Genomic DNA, 20,132 nt, shown 5'->3' on the forward strand with positions numbered 1-20,132 from the left:
GCTGTAAGGCAGAGCCCAGTATACGTGTCTGGGGCACAACCACTCACTCATAGATATTACTGCCCAGGTCGCTTACTGAAGGCAGCAGGACTATGTGCTGAGTATAAGCAAAGCCATAGTTTATGGGGGAACTAGCGGAGGCTGATGAGCAGTCCTGGCTGTCTGCCTTTGTATTAAATCAGTTCTTTACCCCACACACTGACAAGAGAAGATTTGATCCCAGACCCCAGTTCTCTCCATTCCCGTTTATTTCCTTCTGAACAGTTTTTTGGCCCCTGGGAAAAGATCCCGATTCAGCAAAATGCTTAAGTCATGAGCAGCCCCACTCCTGCAACACGAGTCCTTGCTGAGTTCAGCAGAACCACTCAGGTGATTTGTGTAAGGGCCTTGCTGAAGTGGGACCTGTAGCCATTGTCCTGTCTTTGTTGCACTGAAGATTCCATGCAAGCTGGTTCTTCGAACAGTTGATTTCAAAGGCAGCAGGTCCCTGGGCTCCTCTGGAGTCTGGGAAATTCTTTAAATAAACTCCTGATAAGGGACAACCCCTGATTTTGAAGAAAGGCAAATCCCAGCTGCCTGAACCCTGGAGATAAACAAACCCACACAATGACACATGGGCTGCATTTGCTCTACAGCAGATTCCTTAGACCCGGGACTGGGTCCAATTCAAATTAGGAATGAGCTTGTTCCTCTCTCACCAGCCCTCCTGGTCCCCAAGCATACCTGTTCCTGCCCTCTCCCAAGCACAGGGCTCCCCACAGGACTTTGCAGAGGGAGAGCCTCCAGGCATGGTAAATGCACATGGCTCAGTGCATACATTGGGACTGCCTCTTCCAATTCCTCTGGGACAGGAACAAGCTGGCTTTGAGCTTCAGCAGGAACCTTAGCCCTTCTTTGCATGCATGGGGAACCTCCACCTGTCTAGCTTAGGTATTGGTAAAACGTCCATGAATTCGGCAAGACGTCTTGGTGTCTTCTGCAATCTGCACATTTTTATTTATTTATTTTTGCCAAAAAAGATTTGTCCTTTCGCCCAGCTGTCTGGGAGTGTGTGGGGCTGGAAGTGTGTCCACTCCGCTTGGGCCAGGTGTGGTGTTTCCTGCCCTGGTGCTGCTCATTGTCCTTTGTGATGGCTGATTGACATATCCATTGCTGCTAACGCGTCTCAGGGACGCTCCTGGGTTTCTTTGATCAGTTGTTGATGAATAACAATTATCTTCTGTTCTCTCTTGGTCCTCCAAGCAGGGGATGCCAGCATTGCAAGCTCCTTACACTTCCTTTCCAAGGTGCCTCAGACCCACCCCAGAGGTCCCTCCTCTATGAGAGAGAGAATAGTGCAGTCTCCCTGGCCTATTCCACCCTTAGCCTCCCCCAATTAGTGACAGTGAGGATGGTTTTTGTCATGTGGACACATGTCTGCTGAGAATTGGAAGGAGGCAAACAAGCTCATGTCATCCAGGCTACCAGACAGCCACCACATGAAAGCAACAGTCAGTGACTATCGCACCTGGATCCCATCCATGCCAAGCTAGCATCCTAGATGAGAGAGACTCTCCAGTCCATTCTGATCCCCCAGGCCACTCAGGTTTTCTGGGCCTTTCACTTTCCCTGAGACATCTGAAGGAATTTGGTTTCCCAGTAGCCAGGTTCTAGGTACTAGAAAGCTGCTCAGGATGCAGGCTTGGGCCTGCTCATTTCCCCAGGAAGCTTGCACACTGAGCAACGGGGCAGCAGCCATGTTTCATTTCCAGTTCTTGTGTCAGGGTGGCCCACAAAGATCCTGGGGCTCCCACAAAAGCGGGGGAGGAGGACAAGCGGCTCAGGGCTGGAATTTCCACTCCCCTGTTGGGAAAATATCTTGTTGGCCAAAGCCCCCATTTTACCCAGTTGACATGAAAGCCCTAACTGCTGAGCTCGGAGCTCCTGGGCTGTCTGAGGTAGAGGACCATGCCTGCTTCTGCAGTGAAGTGGGGCCATGCTGAGCAGTGGGGGCAGGGCTGTGTTCTTGGAAGGGGGCGATAAGATGAGGATGGGACCGAAGGGTTATTTGTATATCGTTCCTTGGTTCTCCAGTACTGATTCCAACCTCGTATCTTCGATCTACCCCCACTGATAGCAGGGTCTGGAAGTGGATTGCTAATGGCTTGCATCCCATTAAGCTGAAGTCTCTCCTGGCCATCTGAGGTAGCTATCCCATTGGAAGGGTGGAAATCTCCAGGCAAGAAAGGCCACAGTACAGGAGCCTGGTACTTGACTCCCGTGAGTTTTCTCATGCTCCTGTCAGGCCAGCACTGCTTCAAGTGCAGCAGTTTTGTTGGCAGTTTTCACTTCTGCTTCTGCTCCCATCCAGTCCTGCAAAGAGCAGAGTTGCTCAACTGTGAAAAGGGGTGGCGGGGAAGGGAGGGAGTGTGAGCTAAAACTTTATCAAACCTCTCAAGAGTTCTCCATTTCTCCTGGTGCATGCAGAGAGCCATGGTTCTAATACCTCTGTGCATACCAGTGCTTGGAGCCTCTCCTAAATTCCCCTGCATTGTCTCTGCACTACCAAAAAATCTTCCTCTTGTGCCAAAATGCTGAGCCGGTCACAGGACCGGCTCCAGGGTTTTTCCGCCCTAAGCGGCGGAAAAAAAAAAAAAAAAAAAGCTGCAATCGCGATTGGTGGCACTCCAGCAACAGCTCCACCGTGCCGCTTTCTTCTTCGGCGGCAGGTGTTTCCCTCCGAGAGGGACTTGCCGCCGAATTGCTGCAGAACAGCCCGACGTGCTGCCCCCCTTCTCCTTGGCCGCCCCAAGCACCTGCTTGCTGGGCTGGTGCCTGGAGCCGGCTCTGACCGGTCACCATTTTCCTTCTAAACATACGGGAGTTGTCAGCCGCTTTCCCCTGGCTCAGGTTACAAAACCAGGAAAGGCCCAAATATTCCTGGGCTGATGTGGGTGGCTTTGTCCAGCTCCTCACATGCATAAATGGACACCGCAGCGCTCAGAGCAGTGAGAGAGTAGACTAGAACTGATGGGCAGGCACGGAGGGGTGGGAGGCTAGAAGGGAGGTGGCTGATGGTCATAGATCACGCCCTGTGGGGTGTGTAAAGGGGACCCCTCTTCTCAGTTTACTTAGGCTTGACTGAAGCGGTTTAGGAATGCATTCTGCTCCTTAGCGGCACCGAGAGCAAGTGGACCCTCGGAGGAGAAGTGTACTTAGCTATTTTGGTGTTTCTTTTCTTCTTTCTCTTCTTTGCCTCTGCTCCGCCTTTCTTCCTCTGACCTTCCACTGGCCTCACTTATGGAGCTGGGTGCGCCCTTCTGAAAATGCTGGCCTCTGCCTCCTGGATTCTGAACCAGGCTGTGCAGGGTGGCTGGATTCTGTACCAGGCCACATGGGATGACTGGCATCTGTACCATGCCATGCCGGGTGGCTGGATTCTGTGCCGTGCTGCATGGAATGGCTGGCATCTGTGCCAGGCCGTGCAGGGTGACTGGATTCTGTGCTGGGCTGCCTGGGACGGCTGCCATCTGTACCAGGCCGTGCAGGATGGCTGGTTTCTGACTTATTGATCCTATATAAATAACGTACAAAGCATCTCACCTTCTCAAAGTGCTTTACAAACAGCATGTGCTAAAAGTTAATACAATGAGAAGAAAAGAGACATCAGCTAATTGGAAAGCAACTTGATTGCTGTGATCATCTCAGCCATTGCTATTTATTAGTAGTATTGCAGTACCACCTAGCCTGTCATGGACCCATTGTGCTAGGTGCTGTACAAACAGTTCCTTGGCCCAAAGACCTTACAATCTAAGACATGCGACAACCGATGGATACAGTCAGGGGAGCACAAGGAAACAATGAGACAACACAGGTCATCATGACAGGCAGAGGTATTAGTGCCTAAGCAATGGCCAGTTTTGTGTTGGCATCACGGCAAAGGAGAGTTTTAAGGAGGGATTTGCAGGAGGCCAATGAGGGAGCTCTGTGGATGCTTACGGGGAGCTCCTCAAAGTGCTTTGCACACACTCATGGAGCAGTCAGGCCCTGTGGCGCCGCTGGGGAAGGAGTCGTCTTCTCATTTTACAGCGAATGAAACTGATGCCCCAATGCTGAAGGGCTGCCTGGCAGAGGCTCTGAGTCCCTGCAGCACATATTGACTTTAATTGGTGCCATGGATGCTTAGCACTTCTGAGGATCAGGCCCTCGGTGAAGGTCACCCAAGGTGAGCCAGATCTCCTGGCTCCCTGTCCTGTGCTCTGACCACTAGACAGTGCTAGGACACCGGATATGGAACAGCGATAAGGATGGCTGGGCTAAACACCCATTTGTGTCCCTAGAATCCTAGGGCTTCCATAGCTCACACGCTGATTAAACCTTCATCAGTAATTAAATCATTGTAATAGAACGTGGCCCTGGGATTACTCACCTCCTGCCTGGAAAATAAAACAGCTCGAATTAGTCCCTGAATGGGTCTGTCCAAAGGGAACCATTATCTTGCGACATTAGCTCTTAATGAGCAGCTTTTGAAAGGATTCGTGTGGGTTGCACAGCTGTTACTCCTTAGTTGTAGTGCTTGTACTAATCAGTTGGGGCTTGGTTTTCCGAGCAGCGACTCTCATGGCGAGCTGAGAGAGTGAGGGGAGAGGTCGGCTGTGGTGGAATAACTAGCCGCGTGTTTAGAGCCGGGATGGGATGGGCAGGAGCAGGAGTACATGGCACTAGCTACAACCAGGGAAAGAGAGTCACGAGTGATGGCCCCAGTTTTGCAGGAATTCTTCCACTGATTTACCACACCTGTGGAGCACTAACTCACCCCCCAGCAGCAGGGTGACAGGGGGCTGAAGCTGTGATCAGCTCTGGCATCCCATATTCCTCTCTGAGCCATGGCTGCCCCTTGCCCCAAACCGGCAGCTTGCGCATCAGCTTGCTTAAAACAGCTGTTCTCCAGCCTAGTGGGGGGGGGGGCAAAGGAGCACCCTCCTCAGCCCCATGGCTGCCTTCATTCTCAGCTCCACTGCCTTTAAGAAGGCATCACCAGAGCTCTGCTGCTCCTGAAGGGTCACCCCACAGTCCATGGTCTCAGACATGCACCGTTATACAAACTAACGCTCCTTTTCGCCAGGGCTCAGCCTTTCCGACAAGCCCCGCCTGCAGTAAAGGGCGGAGCCCCCTAGGGTGCTGCCTCATGTGGCTGTGGCTTCCCGCCTGGCACACCAACAAAGGGGATGCGCTTCCCATTTTCCAGACTGCCATGTGATTGGCCCAGGTGCCACCCGGCCAGTCCTGGGCGTTCTTTTCCCGAGCGACCTGGTTTCAGGGGGATCCAAGCAGCCTTTTGGCAAGGGCCAGTCTTCAGGGGAGGATAGTGTCGGTGGTTGGGGCAGAGCACCAGGAGTCACAAGCCAGAACTCCTGGGTTCCGTTCCCAGCTCCACTGCTGACTGTGGGCAAGTCACTTAGGCCAAACCTTTCCGGGTATCTCTGTTTTGTGGAGCTCAGTACTTCTGAAAATCAGGCTTCAGGTGTCTCAGTTCGAACAACCAGTCAATGTCCTCTCTTGGAAGTGGTGGGCTTAATCGATCTGTGCCTCAGTTTCCCCAACTGTAAAATGGGGATGAGGGGAGCCTCATGTGGGAGCTATGGGGAGTAATCAATTAGGACACATAAAGAGATCTGAGTGTGGCAGCCAGAACACTCTGCGCTTTCCCCTTCCCTACAAACCCTGAGCCACAACCTCCTTCCCCCATCCTCCTCAGCCATCGATCCTCAGGACATATCATGCACCTTGCTTGGTAAAATTATAGACACAGAGTTTAAGGCCGTCATCTTGTCTGACCGTCTGTCTATCACAGGCCTCTGAACCCCACACACAAGCCCAGCAACCAGACGTAGACCAGAGTATTACAGCCCCCAGCAGACTGCACTGTTGTGTTCGAATAACATGCTGTAGGTGTAAAAGAAGCTGATCTGGGCCCATAGGGGATGTGATGGTCTGGGTGGCCAATGACCATCGGGTGAATGGACTGAGGGCAAGGAGGACAGTCGCTGGCAGAGTGTCATTGGTGGAGTTTGTCTCTCTCACATACTCCAAGGAGCCCTGTGGGCTATGAACACTGACTTCCCCTCTCACCCCAACACAAAGTGGTCCCTATGGGTCAGGCTCAAAGGCTGCTGGTTGGGCAATATGGGGAAACCCAGGGCAGAATGGATGGAGAGGGCCTCAAATTCCCCTCCCACACTCCGAGAGGTGGAGGAAGGTCGTGATGGAACTCACCAGCGCAGTGGGGAACTCCTTGCTCCGCCAGCCCCTTTGGCTAGTTCTCGTCACCTCTGACTTGTCAGCAGGAGGAGGCTGTTTCTGTGCTGGGATTTACCTGACATGGGGAAGTTCGATTGGAGAATTTAGAGCCATGAGTAGCATCGAATGAGAATTCAGCACAGTCCAGTGAGGTGGGGCAAGTGAGTCTGAGGCCGGTAATGCAGACCTGGGCACACCTGTGCAAAGCACAGACCTACATAGCCCCTGTCTGGCTCCTTCCATTGCCTGAGACCCTGCCTTAAAACACCTCCCTATGCCAGCTTCAGAGCCCAGCACCCAGTTACCAGTGGTGGTCCCGAATGGGCACCCTTCCCCACTAGGGGAGCCAGGTGAGTCAGAGAAGATCCACCCCAGGGGTGCTCTCCCTATAGGGGTAATGTGAGAGGACTGTGCGAAATGCCAGCTTCTCACACCACTTTTACACCTGTCTCATTCCATGGTCTGCAATGGAGTCACTCCTGAATTGCACCGGTTTGAAAAGAGAATCAGCCCCAATGTCTTTCCAGCCTGAGGGATCGCTGTTCACAGGGAGAAAGGGAACAGTTCTGCCACACTGATCTGGGGCAAAATGTCGCCATTTTCAAGCCATCAGCTGGAGAAGATCCCGCAACACACACACAGCTACACACAGAGGTACACACACGCACCCAACACACACACACAAACTCACCCAACACACAAAGCTACACACACACACCCCCAACAAGCACACGAAGCTACACAAACGCACCCAACACACACACAGCTACACACACGCACGCACCCCCCCACACACATACAGCTACACACATGCACCCAATACACACACACAGCTACACACACCCAACACACACACGCACACACCTCATTTCCTGGCCAAATTGGGCACTTTCAGGACTTTTCCCTGAGCCATGTCTGCAGAGTGCTTAGATGTGAAGCACCATTAGATGCTAAGGGTCACCATCATCTGTCGGTGTTCAGAGCGTGTCCAGATCTTCTCTCTCTACACAAAACTGATGAAAGCAGGGTCCTTTCTTTGTGGAACATAGTGAATGAAAGCGGGATTTTCCATGCAGGTCTCGCAGGGCCGGGTGACACTTACGAGCTGACCAGAAGGTTTTGTTATCTATAATAATCCTCCTTCCTTTGCTCCCATTTCTCACCTCACACTTCAAACTGAGCTTCCCTGCAGAATGGAGCTGCCTGTGTCTGCCATGTGCTGGATTTTCACAAGGGGTCAATCTCTAGAAGCTCAGAAACTGCTTCCTCTCGGGTCTCTGCCATTGACCATTCTTGAAGACAGGTTACAGACAGATTAGGTGGCTGGGCTGAGCTGACATGGTAATTGCTATATTCCTGCATATGGCCTCAACCCATGGGCCGGGATCCAAATTGGGTCGCTGGAATCCTTCAAAGGGTCGTGTGCCAGCTCCTGTGGCTCCTGCCCCACAGGGCTGACTGGGCTCGCCTCCCTGCTGCAGGCACTGCAGCCTCTGGGTTCCCAGCACCACTCAGGTTTGGCCCAGCCGTCATGACAACAGGAGCCCACGTAGGCCAAATCTGAGTGAGTGGAACTGCAACCCCAGGAGCCAGGTCACAACTCCACTCTCACCAATTTGGTCTAGTCAGGGGGGGTGGGGCCAAACCTGAGCAGTGCTGCAACCGCAGAGGGGAGAGCCAAGCCCAGCCAGCCGCACAGCACAGGAGCTGCCACTGTGGGGTGAGTGCCGGGCAGGATGCAACCGAAACTGTCCCAGGGCCTCCACCCACAGACAATTGACGGGGTTGTGACAGGCCATAACCATTTACAAGTGGGTCCTGAGCCCAGAAGGGTTGAGAACCACTGGTCTAGAAGATGAGCAAAGAGGCGTATGTAAAGATTTACGTTGTGTTTATGTCTCAAGTTGGGCACCCAAAATCAGCAGCCACATCTGACGGTCACAAAGCAAGTGGCTGGGCTGAGAAGCCACATCTCCTACTTCCCACCCCTGTGTTAGTGCTATGGAGCAGTGCTACTCTCAGTAGGCCTAGCCACTGCTTTTGTCAGGGAGAGGGCGGGGCGGGTAGCCAGTGTTTCCCCTTTCTAAACAGATTGGAATAGAAAGAGACCAACCAGCTTGAGAGAGAGAATTGCTGTTTACTCCGCCCTGGTTCAGATAAAGAGGCTTGCCAGAGCATGTCCTGTTTGCAGAGCAGCCCTCCACTACCCGTAATCAACACTTAGCTGATGGGGACCAAACAGCAAGTAGGGCACCAAATTCCTGATGCCAACATGGTACCCCGTGCCCACCAAAAACCTGCCTGTGCACCAGACCCCAGAAGCAAGAACCTCTAACAGTCACACAGTTCTGGGCAGTGTCAGTTACACTGGCACGTAACTGACGTTTACCCTGATCGCAGACCCCTTGCAGCCAGTGGGCCCGGTCAAGGCATTTGGAAACTGAAATGGCAACTAAAAGAGGCATCAGTACAATGGCAGGGAAAGGGAAGGTGGATATTCCTCTCTCACACCCACGCGTACACCCACACAGGCATGCGTGCGTTTAATTATCCCACTGCTGCAGCTGCAGGACTCCTGCATTTTTACTTCTCAGTCAATCCCGCAAGTTTTTTAACACCCTTAAACCCTTGCAAGGTGGTGTCTCCCTTCCCCTGCGCACGGTGGTTTCGTCACATTGATGGTGGCGGGTGCTTGGATGCAGCAGAGGTACTGGAGGGGGAGAGAGAGGAGTCCCCCGCAGCACTTGCTGTACAAAGCATTGCACGCAGGCCCTGGGTGGGACCGTTGTGCTTGCAGTTTCTTGGGACTTAGCAGTATCCCTTTAAGAGACTCCAATGTGACTTCACCACTTCTTAGCAACCGTTGCATCACCTGTGCTCTGGTCCCGCCCCGACACCAGCCTCCCTGAGTTCAGTTAGCACCAGCTGGGGCCGAGGTTCCATGGCTGTTTGGGCAAGGAAAGGGTGCCACGCTTGGCTTGTGACATAACGTAAGAGAGCAGGGGGGAGAGCAGCCCTCTGGTCCTGGGAGTGAGTGTGGGGAAGGGGGTCTGGGAGGGACGGGGCAGGGACACACAGCTCTGGAGGGGAAAGGGGAGTGAGAGGGGGCACAGACACCCCTCCCAGCTGGGGGCAGAGAGTCTCTGGGGCAGAGAGGGGGCATGGGCACCCCTCCTAGCTGGGGGCAGAGGGGCTCTGGGGCAGAGAGGGGGCACGGGCACCCCTCCCAGCTGGGGGCAGAGGGGCTCTGGGGCAGAGAGGGGGCATGGGCACCCCTCCCAGCTGGGGGCAGAGGGGCTCTGGGGAAGAGAGGAGGCACGGGCATCCCTCCCAGCTTGGGGCAGAAGGGCTTGGGGGGACAGACGGTCAGAGAGACCATTCCCCCCAGGAAGGATAGAGGGGCACGTTGAAGGATAATCTGCCCTGCTGTGACTAAGAGGGGTTCTCAGGGGATTAGAGATGAGTTGCCCCTCCCCAGGCTGGATGAGGGGAGCCCCAGAGACCACCGGTCCCCTCCTCATGGGGCCCTGCAGGGGTTCCCATTCAGCTGCTGGCACCAGCCTTGCCCCAATACTCCATTTGAACAGTTAGTGATTAACCGCCTTTGGGACTGAGCAAAGGGTGGGGGCTTTCCCATCCCCACGCCCACCTCCTCTAAGGTCACAGCCCAGAGGAGCGAGCTGCCCTCCCCAGTTGGTGGGTTGGGGTGTCCCCCTGCTGACTCACTGCAGCGGAGGAGTTGTGTCCCACACCCAGGACCCCAGCAGACCAAAGGGGCTAATTAAGCCCCTTGCTGAGGGTAGTGCATTCAGAAAGGATCCGTGACCTTTAGCTCCGCCATCCCCTCCTCCTCATGCTCAAGATGAGACTGGGATCTGTTCTTTGCCTGGATTCTTCCTCCCTCCCACCCATTGCCGACACCTGTAGAGTCTGGGGCTGGGTTGTTTTGTTGCCAGCAACGATCGGCTGTTGGGGGCAAAGGGTGTTGCAGCCTGCACAGGCGCTGCAATCTGTGAGCTCCTTGGGTGAGCTGCTCCATGGGCATGAGCGAGTGGGAGTGGTTGGGCTCAGTGTCTTTCCCTCTTCATCATCCTCCCTTATCCTTTGCCCTCTCCCAGTCTTTTCCCCACCTCTGATTTCTCTGCCCTTCTCTCTTGTCACCCCCCTCCCTGACTCTCTCTCCTTGTGACCATTTAGTCCATCCCAGGACTCGGAAATATGTGTGGTGATGCTGGGCGGTGGAGTAGGTGGGAAGTCCGGGAGAACCACCCGGGACGGGTTATAAAGTAGGGCTGTCAAGTGATTTTAAAAAATGAACCGCGATTAATTGCGTGATTTAAAAAATTAATTGCAATTAATTGCACCGTTAAACAATTATAGAATACCATTTATGTAATATTTTTGAGAGTTTTCTACATTTTTAAATATATTGATTTCAATTACAACTCAGAATACAAAGTATACAGGGCTCACTTTATATTTATTTTTGATTACAAGTGTTTGCACTGTAAAAAGACAAAAGAAATAGTATTTTTCAATTCACCTAATACAAGTACTGTAGTGCAATCTCTTTATCATGAAAGTTGAACTTCCAAATATAGGATTAGGTACAAAAATACTGCATTCAAAAATAAAACAATGTGAAATTTTAGAGCCTGCAAGTCCACTTAGTCCTACTTCTTGTTCAGCCAATCGCTCAGACAAACAAGTTTGTTTACATTTATGGGAGATAATGCTGCCTGCTTCTTATTTACAATGTCACCTGAAAGTGAGAACAGGTGTTCTTATGGCACTGTTGTAGCCGACGTCGTAAGATATTTACTTGACAGATGCGCATGCTTCAGCCACCATTCCAGAGGACATGTGTCCATGTTGATGACGGGTTCTGCTCGAAAACCATCCAAAGCACTGCGGACAGACGCATGTTCATTTTCATTACCTGAGTCAGATGCTACCAGCAAAAGGTTGATTTTCTTTTTTGGTGGTTCGGGTTCTGTAGTTTCCGCATCAGTGTTGCTCTTTTAAGACTTCTGAAAGCCTGCTCCACACCTCATCCCTCTCAGATTTTGGAAGGCACTTCAGATTCTTAAATCTTGGGTTGAGTGCTGTAGCTACTTTTAGAAATCTCACATTGGTACCTTCTTTGCGTTTTGTGAAATCTGCAGTGAAAGTGTTCTTAAAATGAACAACATGTGCTGGGTCATCATCCGAGACTGCTATAACATGAAATATATGGCAGAGCCGGAGACATTCAATTCTCCCCCAAGGAGTTCAGTCAGAAATTAAATTAACGCATTTTTTTTAACAAGCGTCATCAGCATGGAAGCATGTCCTCTGGAATGGTGGCCAAAGCATAAAGGGGCATATGAATGTTTAGCATATCTGGCATGTAAATACCTTGCAATGCCAGCTACAAAAGTGCCATGGAAATGCCTGTTCTCACTTTCTGGTGACATTGTAAATAAGAAGCAGGCAGCATTATCTCCCGTAAATGTAAACAAACTTGTTTGTCTTAGCAATTGGCTGAACAAGAAGTAGGACTGAGTGGACTTGTAGCCTCGTAAGTTTTATATTGTTTTGTTTTTGAGTGCAGTTATGTAACAAAAAAACCCTACATTTGTAAGTTACACTTTGAGGACAAAGATTGCACTACAGTACTTGTATGAGGTGAATTGAAAAATACTATTTCTTCTGTTTATCATTTTTACAGTGCCAATATTTGTAATCAAAATATACACATCGATTTCAATTACACCACAGCATACAAGATATATATGAAAATGTAGAAAAACATCCAAAATATTTAATAAATTTCAATCAGTAGTCTCTTGTTTAACAATGCAATTAAAACTGCAATTAATTGTGATTAATTTTTTTGAGTTAATCGTGAGAGTTAACTGCGATTAATCGACAGCCCTAGTATAAAGACTCCTCTTGGTGTTCCTTCCAGGTTCCATCATCCTTGTACCAACAGGGTCACTACTCCTCTGCCCTCATTCCTTCCCCATCTGGCTCCTGGGGTGGTTGACGCTGGCTGCTGCTCGTGATGGTTTCTGTATTGATGGAGTGGGTAGGGGAGTGTGGGTTAGACAGTCCCGGTCTCCTTCAGTGTTGTCACAGCTGGTAGCAGTTACTGCCAGAAAGCACTAGGATGTTTCAACACTTCCTGGAAAGGCCACCTTATCCTATCAAGAAAACAGAGGGCACAGGCTTGCTGGATGTATCCTGCGTGCACATGGATGTGTGTGAAATATTCACAACAGCATTCCATTCGGCTTCCAGTTTGTGAAAATGGCCAGATTGTCAGTAACTCAGTCCTAATTCTGAGGGAAACTCCCCTTTCTCTGAGCGACAGTGAGACATTTTCCCCCACTCAACCATTGTCTTGGCTTCATCTTTGAACGTCAGCATTAGAAATTACACTTGCCCAAAGATTGCCATCTGCATCGAAATACGGGAATGTTTGTGTCTTTGCCCGTGTTGGTGCAAAATCCCTTCCCTCCCTCCTGTTCCTGGTCATTGTGTGAACAGTGAGACAGCCTCCAGCAGTGCAAAGATGCAACTTCTCGCACAACACTACTCCGTGCACACATGTTGAGGCTACCCACTGGCTGTGCTCTACAGCCTGCCACCTCTAGCTTGTTTGCTGTCGTACTGCATACATGGCTGTCCCTGTATCCAGTCAGAGACCAGTGTCTCTTACTGCTTTTCCAAGAGTCTCATGAGGGAAAAAGCACCTGAATCTACAGGAGGCTGCGGGTGAGGACGGGGAGATTGGGCAAGTACCCTCAGCCCAGGGTAAATACTCATCAGCATGATGCCCTATCTGAAGTGTTCTGCTTTGTGTTCCGGGGCTGTAATGTTTGCTTGGAGCTGTGAGAAAGTGGAGAACTGGGAGCCCTGAGCAAACAGGCCCTTGGAGGAGTGGAATTCCCCTCCTCATGGCCGGGTCTCTCAGCACCCATGGCACAATGGCAGGAATGCAGCCCGTTCCTCTGTTGCGCCTTCCATGCCAGGAGACGCCAGCGGGTGGCTGAACTTGCCTGTCATTCACTCGCCAGCTCCCTTCCCCCCCCCATCCCCAGCACTGCCTCTCTTTCTTTAAACCTTTTCCTTGCTCTTTTCTTTCCTTGCCCCTCCCATAAGGCCCTTCCGCACGCTCTCTCCCTTCGCTGCTGCTCACGAAGATGTGTGGCAGGGGCCGAAGTGGGGTGAGCTGCGGTTTAGAGGTTCAGAGGCAGGATAGTGTGGGTTGCAACTGCAGGGTTTCTGTGTGGGTGGGTGGGGGTTTAATGGTTATCGTTGGCTGAAAAAGTCACCGAGTCCAAGCCCAGCCAGGCAAATGTCAGGCTATAAACACATTCTGCAGAAAGCTTCCTGTGCAGAGACCAAACCTGGGCTCTCCCTGCTGCTGTGGTGGGAAGGAAGGGGCCTCAGAAGTCTGACAGAGCAGCTGGGAGAGGCCTAGTGTCCACCTAGGAGAGGACTTTCCTTTTGCAGGGTGCGCCATCTTCCCCCGGGAGCTGATCCTGAAGAGCTCAGCAGCCTGTTTTCAAACGCAGCTGCCATGGCACGTCAGCGTGCCAAGCTCCAAGTCAGGCTATTCGGGCTGGAGAAGAGGCTCCTGGTGGGATGATCTCGGAAGCACCTTGGTCGGACGCAGGCTTGGTGCTGGTCTCTTGTCCTGCCTTGCCTGGCCCTATCCTTGCACCCCTTGCTGCCCTGCCGCTTCCACCGTTCGTCAGCCCACCTTGAAACCCCTCCTGGTGCCAGTGACGTTCCCCTCCACCCTAGGCTCTCGTTCCCATGGCAACGAGCTCAGTACAGCTCAGCACTCTTGATAGGAAGCCGAAACCACAAAGCAGGAAGCGCAGCATCGGTTTTGCCATCACCCACTCTGGCCTGAGCGTCACACGCACGAGAAGCGGACGGTTCTGCCCCTGGAGCAGCCCACGCGTGCACAGGGGGCAGGAGAGACTGCCCTGCTCTGCCTAGGAGGTAACTGTCCTCGTCCTCTTTCTAACCCCACTGCCTCGGGGGGGGGGGGGGCAGGGTGGAGGCGGTTGTGGACCATGTGAAACTGGACTTACGATGAACTGCATTGGGCTCCTCCCTGAGGCCTCTGCAGGGTTCTGGGGGTTTAGCCAATCTCTGTTTGTGGCATTTCTCCCTCGTGCGGTGGCAAGCTGAAAATTTGGTCTAGGCTACCCTAGCCAAGAAGGCTCTGAGGCATGAAGCCCAGTCAGCGAAGAGACCCGTTGACTGCGGGTTGCCGCTCGCTTCCTGCAGCCCTGGCTGGCGTGTACAGTGTGATTGCCGTGTGGTCTGAGATCCCTTATAGGACCATATAGGTAATTCAGGCCTGCTGCTACGTAGCGGTGAACCTGCTTCATTCTCCTCTCTTCTACCCAGACCCATCTGCTCTCCACTGGGCTCATGCAGCCAGTTGTGCCTTACTGGGTCTGCACAGGTGCAGTGCATCTTACCTGGCATGGTACTTCCTGGCACATACAATGTCCAGGTGCAATGAGCCTGCCATTCAGCTGGGGGACACAGTGCACCCAGGTGCAGTTTGCCTGCTGTGCTGCCAGGTACACCCACCAAGCGATCCGTCCTAGCATACTCTGCACACTCAGGTGCAGTGTGCTCCTGGATGAAGCAGGTATGTCCTAATGTTGCATTCACTCCAGTGAAACGTGGCAGCCATTGGCAGAGCAACAGGGCAAGGGGCATTCTAGAACTGTCTGTAGGTCATCGGGGTGGTGGAGGACCAGCGGTGACGGGTCAAACACATGCCACTTTGGGGTGATGGTGGCACTTGCTGGGGTTTCCTGTTTCCTCAAGTCACTAGAGAGCAGCTCAGTCTTTGATTCTCCAAGTTCCCGCAGCCAAGCCAAACCCGTTGTGTGCTGCTCGCCGGCGGGGCTGGGGGACTCTCTGGCAAGTGTGGTTTCCTTGTTCTTACCTCTTTCACACTGTCACTTTGCTGGCGTGTCCTCATCAGTCTTGCCTCCTGCAGCCGAATCCCTATAGGATGTCCTGCTCATGCCCTGTATTTCCAGGATGTGGCTGGGATTGGGGGGTGGTTGGTTACACAGAAGGTTCATGCTGTTGGAACCAACTGCAGATAGAGGTCCTTAACATCAGCTCCTGGGCACATGCTCCCCTCCCCCACGTCACCACCAACCCTACCAGCACGGGGGGAGCCTGGGATAAAGGCAGCTTGCTGGGTGTTTGGGGGTGGGAGAAGTGCTGCTAGCTGACAGCTGTTCCGGGGATGCTAACAATGAGCCGCCAGAGTCGTGTGCCCTTATTAAAAGGGATCGGGGAACTTGGGCTGGTGCGGGGGGAGCTGATGCAGCAGGGAAGGGGCAGAGCAGGACTCTGATTTTCCCCAGTGGCCCCACGCGGGACCCTTGAGCCAAAGCAGGTGAGGAGCTGAGCCTCAGCCAGTCGGCCATTGAAATGCACTGCAGGCTGAGCTCCGCAGTAGGAGCCCAACATAGGGTGACCAGACAGCAAATGTGAAAAACCGGGACAGGAGGGATGGGGGGTAATAGGAGTCTATATAAGAAAAAGACCCCAAAATCGGGACATCTGGTCACCCTAGCCAGACGTGGTCCATGTGCTTCTTTGTTGTGGCACCAAAACTACAGGGCAGCACAGGGGCTGTTTTCTAGTCCAAAGCTCACCTGTCGACATCCTGGATCAGAGAGCATTGGAGGCCACCGAGACTGGATTCCTCCTCGGGAGGAAGGGGGTGGCTGGAAACTTGTGCAATTCATGGACAGAACTGGCATGCCTCCCTGTGAGCAGCTGTGCTAGGAGTGGGCCCTCGTTGGAGTGGCTGTGACCAACAGTACTGGTCAGCTCTTCTCTAAGCCCAGCCGCGCTGCTGCTCCCAGCCAGGCTGGCTCGGTACACTGAGCATGCCCGGGCAGTTGGGCAAACTTCTTGAATGGGTTTGTTGCTGAAGGAGGAAATCCCTGGGGAGGGGGCGGGGAGGATTATTACCATGCGGGTCATGTGTGACAGCCTTGATCCCTGTGGGGGAGCTGGCAGAGGGGAGGGGACTGTTCTGTGCACTGACACAGACCAGATTGGGAGCCCCGCTGCACTCCCAAACCCGCAGGAGAGGGACTGTCCATGCTCCGTGCTGCCCATGGAGTTGGGGAGCGGAGAGCGCCCTGTGCTGGCTGCCTTGTAGCTCTGGGCTGGGGATCTCTGCACCTCACAGACGAGGTAGGATTCAGACAATGGAAATGTTGGGGGGGGGGGGGAAACTATGGAGGTGGTAGACAAAGAGCTCAAGGAGGAGGAAAGATGCTGAATCTTCTCTCCGCGCTGCTCACCAGCCCCTTTGTCTCTGCCTCCAAGCAGGCAGGGCCAGGGTCCTGGACCCATCCCTGCTGCGGGTGAGGGACAACCCTGCTCCATGGGGTGATGGGGTCTAACGGCCAGCCCTTGAATAGCCCTGGAGCCGTGATCTCCCGCATGCTGCTACCCTTGGAGTCACAGCTGGGAGACAGGTCCGGTGCGGGGGGGGGGGGTTGCTGAAGCCCCGCTTGTAGAGGGGGTTATGTTGTGGAAATCTCTGTGCCCCTGTGTGCATGCCCAGACAGGTGCCTATGTGGGGTGTGCATTGTGCACAGGTGGCTGATTACACGGCTGGGGATGCTCCCCCAGCAGGCCTTGGAACCGTAGAGCAGCCTAGCAGGGGCGCTGCTCTTCTTAGCCCCATGCCGCCTGCCATCTGGTGTCCCCAGTGACCTCTCGGGGCTGTCAGGTCTCTGAATCCCGTGATTGGTGTCAGGGTGCAGGGAATGTGTCTGCCCACTCCTGCTGCAATGTGGTTCCCAGCCTCCCCCAGGGCCTGGACACTGGCCTCTCTCCTTTTGGAGATGCTCATTTAAGATGGCTCCACAGCTCGGTCCTTATTGCTATGAATGCCCATCTGTCCTTCTACTGCCTGAAGATACATGGGGGAGGGCGGGGGGAGGCAGAACAAGGCCTGCCTGATCTGCAGGTGCGAGCAGGTGAATGGAGCATCCTGTAGTCTCCCCACAGCCACCTGGCATCCTAGTAATCTAGCCTGCCCCTGGAGACTATGCACTGAGATGGGTACTTGGAATTTTGGTGTATAGGTGTTAAGATGAGGACAGGGGGCAACATGTTTAGGTAGAGCAAGAAACCCAGACCCTGGGCTGGAATTCTCACCTGGATTGATGACCTGTGCTGGTCTGCCATACTAGGACTATGGAACCACCAGGCTGGTCTGGTCCTTATTGTCTTTAACCCAAAACTCAGCAGCCCTTTGGGTAGCCCCTCTAACAGGACTGTTTGGCTGAGATCAGAGTTTTGGGGGAGTGGCCTCTGGGGCTAGCGTGAGACCCCCAGAAGTGGAGCTGGGCACTCATGGGGGTGAGAGACCAGCAGGTTGCCTGGGTGCGGGTTGGGATGGATGGATTAGTGAGTTATTTCTGCTTTTTATCCATGATGGTGAGTGCGGGGCCATGCTGGGCACTGGTCTGCACGGAGAATGTTGGGCAGGACAGTTGTGGGACTGGTGGCTTCTTATGATGGACATTGTTAGAGGGTTCTTATTCAGGCCCCTAGCTGCCACCCTCCAGTGAGCACCTATGGGCAGCGGAGAAGGCTGAACAAGGCTGCTGTGCGCTGGCATATGGAGGACCCAAGGGAATAGTTGTGTGATGGGTTGTGCCCTCACCCCTGTGGTGTGCAGGGGAGGGGAGGCAGGAGGAAACCATCACACTTGTTAGTGCAAGAGGTGTAAATCAAAGGAAAGACGTTTGGACTCAATTCCTTTGGGGTATCAATTCCCAGGAGTGCAAGGTGCTGGTGAGCAAGGCTCTGGTTTGCTGTTTGGGCTGTTGAATGCTGAGTTGCTGGCTAGTACAGTTAACGCCATCCTTGATTCGATAAAGGATGAGGCCCCTTCTTTGTGTACATAACCAAGATGACCCTGCAGGCACCTCATTGGGGCTGTAGTCTCTGGCTGGCTACTACCGTAGCAAAGAAATAGCCGAGGACTAACGGTGCTTGATGATTGTAATGTCCAGATAGATGACAATTCGGGCATGGTTCAGATTTCCGTGACTGCCAGGACAGCAATCGGACTGTTTTGAGTGGCTGTCAGCTCCCTTGAAAGACTGGCCATGTGTTGGGTCTGGTTTTGAATTGGGAGCGCATGTTGGAAGAGGCATGGACACTACCCTCCAGCATGGACCATCCGTGGTCTCTTAGTTTTGAGGTTGGGGCACACCGCTGACCGATGGCACATCTCCTATGTTTAAACAAGGCAGTTGAGCAAGTGTGTGCGTTGGGGCAACTCTGGTGGCTTCTTGATATCTCAGACTTGCTGGCCTCAGTTAATCAAGGTATGGGATAGGAACTGAATCAGTTGAATTCATTGATCTCCTCCTAGTGATGGAGGAAGACAAGTTGTCTGTGCCAGTTCTCTCAGACTTGTTGTCAGACTTTGATGCCATTGATAATGAGGTTTTTGCTGATGTACTTGCAGACCTGGGGGAGAGGATCCATCATTACCTTTCAGAATAGCAGTGGGAAGTCATGCCTCTGCCCATGGGGTTCTCTTGTGAGGGATTCCGGTGACCAATGTTGTCACTGCTTCTGCTCCATGTGTATGTGAGGCTGCTGGGAGAGTTAATGAACAGGCCTCAGATTGCTGATGACCCCTAGCTCTGCATCTCTCACCTCTGACCTGAGCAGAGCAGAAGAATGAAATGCCCAATGGCTAGATGAGCTTGGGGCTTAGAACTTCTCTAAATACAGAAATTGTTCTGACTTAAACTAAAGTTGTGATGATAAACTGAGTTAGTTAAACATACAGGTGCAAGCTAAGCCAACGTAAACCAGGTGTAGACTAACATGAGTGTCCACACACAATGATGTACCCATTGAAAGTAGCGCCTTGTAGTTAAACCAGAGCAACCCTTCTGTAGGCCAAGCCTTTGATGAAGGCTTACCGGCTGTGACGCAGTCCAGAGAAGAGAAGGTTGGCCTGAGTGAGGGACCGTGTCTGTCAAACAGGTGCCTGAGTTTTGCGCAGTATTAGATCCTGGGCCACACCTGGATGTGCCTTTGGCCAAGAGTTCTGGTATTTTCCTCTGCATCTGGCTAAGTGAATGTGACCTCTTGTCTCTGAAGCAGGGTCCTTGCCACTAGTATCCACACCCTTGTCACCTTGAGGCTAGACTGCTGTAAGTGCTCTGCATGGGGCTGCACCCCAAGACCATCCAGAACCTGAAGTTAGTGCAGAATTCTGCAGCCTGCTCCGTACTTTAATAAGTCAGTGCTCTGGGATGTGTACTGGCTTCCAGGCGGAATCCAAGGCATTGGGTTTAACCTAGGAAGCGCTATATGGTCTAGGACCTGGAAAACATGCCATCATGTACTGCTACAGCTGAGATCTGCTGTGGTGCTTGAACGCTGCCAGTATAAACGAGGGAGCTACCAACAGGGTGTTGTCCAAGAGGTGTCCGCAGGTTTGGAATCCGCTCCTTTGATCTGCCAGAGCAAGGGCTCTAAATCCCAGGCATGCAGTCAAGCCCATTTTTGTTTTGGGAGGGCGTGGGCTGAGGTTTGGAGGGGCTTCATGGCAGCATATGTCTGGCCAGCATTTCGTATTGTGTGGTTTGACTTGTGGTAGGCACCCAGAATGTAGGCTGGGTATTCAAAGGTCTTAATTCTCTGGCAGGTGTGTTCCCAGCACAACGTGCCACCCGTGATGGTGGGTTAAGTGGCCCTTGTTGGCACAGGGACTGACTGGCCCAGAGTTGAGGCCCATCGATGAGATGGGGAGGAAGCATGCG

The 20,132-nt window shown here is 52.8% G+C and overlaps 1 protein-coding gene across 5 annotated transcripts in view; it reads left to right on the forward strand.

Annotated features, from left to right (window-relative positions):
- The window catches only part of SEPTIN12 (septin 12), a 212,521-nt gene that overhangs the window by 165,498 nt on the left and 26,891 nt on the right, over window positions 1–20,132 (forward strand). The window contains exon 1 of one of the 5 annotated variants that reach the window (XM_034784644.1): window positions 14,133–14,277. The exons of 3 other annotated variants lie outside the window; for them this stretch is intronic. The gene's annotated coding sequence lies outside the window, so the exon portion shown is untranslated. Of the gene's footprint in view, window positions 1–14,132; window positions 14,278–16,385; window positions 16,522–20,132 lie in introns of those variants that run through there. One more of the 5 variants, XM_034784645.1, reaches the window with a different exon arrangement.

This window comes from Trachemys scripta, chromosome 10, assembly GCF_013100865.1.
Source record: "Trachemys scripta elegans isolate TJP31775 chromosome 10, CAS_Tse_1.0, whole genome shotgun sequence".
Taxonomy (NCBI): Eukaryota; Metazoa; Chordata; order Testudines; family Emydidae; genus Trachemys; species Trachemys scripta.